Source organism: Littorina saxatilis, linkage group LG3, assembly GCF_037325665.1.
Source record: "Littorina saxatilis isolate snail1 linkage group LG3, US_GU_Lsax_2.0, whole genome shotgun sequence".
NCBI lineage: Eukaryota > Metazoa > Mollusca > Gastropoda > Littorinimorpha > Littorinidae > Littorina > Littorina saxatilis.
The window spans coordinates 73,342,436-73,344,311 of record NC_090247.1 but is presented as its reverse complement, the minus strand read 5'-3'; positions in this window follow the sequence as shown (position 1 = coordinate 73,344,311).

Here is a 1,876-nt window from a genome sequence, read left to right as displayed (position 1 = left end):
ATTAAACGATCCAAAAACAAATTCATCTTATTCTTCGTCATTTTCTGATTCCAAAAACATATACATATGTTATATTTGGATTAAAAACAAGCTCTGAAAATTAAAGATATAAAAATTATGATCAAAATTAAATTTCCGAAATCGTTTTAAAAACTATTTCATCTTATTCCTTGTCGGTTCCTGATTCCAAAAACATATAGATATGATATGTTTGGATTAAAAACACGCTCAGAAAGTTAAAACGAAGAGAGGTACAGTAAAGCGTGCTATGAAGCACAGCGCAATCGCTACCGCGCCAAACAGGCTCGTCACTTTCACTGCCTTTTCGGACTACGTTCAGTTTCATTCTGTGAGTTCCACAGCTTGACTAAATGTAGTAATTTCGCCTTACGCGACTTGTCTTTACTTTATTGTCCCATCGCTGGGAAATTCGGATGCACCCCAATGTTGTGTACACGAAGGGACCTCGGGTTTTCGTCTCATCCGAAAGACTAGCACTTGAACCCACCACCTAGGTTAGGAAAGGGGGGAAAAATTGCTAACGCCCTGACCCAGCGTCGAACTCGCAACCTCTCGCTTCCGAGCGCAAGTGCGTTACCACTCGGCCACCCAGTCCACTCTCAGTGGAAAGCTAACAGCAACGGAGTCGCGCTACCCAGGTGTCTGCGTGTTTAGGTGTATTCAGCCACCTGCACTTATGGCAGAATGACCAAGGTCTTTTACGTGCCATCGGGGTGACACGGTGGTGGGACATGGCTTCCGTCTCTGGTTCTGCACATAAAGTTGACCTGTGTCCGTCCCAGCCCGAATTCGAACCAGCGACCTTCCGATCACAAGTCCAGTAGTCTACCACTGAGCTACCCCCTCCCCCCGTGAAGTCTTGCAAAACTTCTATAAGTCCTCCTGGTTTTGGGACCCTATAGTGTCCCCTCCAATGTCAAATCGGGGGTCACGGGACCCTCTAGGCAGAGCGTATGCAGGGAGCCCAGCCCCTGTGACTCTTTCGCATATTTTTACAAAACTACAATGCCGCATACATGTAATCCTAGCCTTGGGGCAAAACAATCCCGGCTTGCAGGCAAAAGTGTGTGCACTTGACTGTGTCATAGGGTCAGACAGAAGGAGAGTGTATCTGAGGTGAGAAGTTAAAGACCAGTAGTTGACAAACTAACACCGCGGTCCAAGAAAACTTGGCAATGGCTCCCTGGACTTGTTGGCTAGCTCCTTGGCCAAATGACGTCTGGCGCCACTTCAAGACTGAGAACCTCTGTTGCTGGCGAAAAAGGGGTCTAATACTACACGATGTGATTGCTTAGTTTCCGTGAAGAGAGAGGGAGAGGGTGATGAGAGAGAGAGAGAGGGAGGGAGAGAGAGAGAGAGAGAGCGAGAGAGAGAGAGAGAGAGAGAGAGAGAGAGGGGGAGAGATAGAGAGAGAGAGAGAGGGAGAGAGAGAGAGAGGGAGAGGGAGAGAGGGAGAGAGAGAGAGGGAGAGAGAGAGAGGGAGAGGGAGAGAGGGAGAGAGAGAGAGGGAGAGAGAGAGAGAGGGAGAGAGAGAGAGAGGGAGAGAGAGAGACAGAGACAGACAGACAGAGAGAGAGAGAGAGAGAGAGAGAGAGAGAGAGAGAGAGACAGTGAGTGAGAGAGAGAGAGAGCTAGTGTAAGAGAGTGAGCGATGGAGAGAGAGTGAGAGCCACAGAGAGACAGAGACAGAGGAACGGAAATACAGACAGACAGACAGACAGACAGACAAAAAGCCAGAGAAAGAGAGAGAAATATTAAAAGACAATTATGACCGGCTGCAGATTCAATGTCCGTTTTTTCCTGATTTGTACCAGTAAAAAACGGGACCTGTTGTGTGGAATAAGACTCCTTCTGC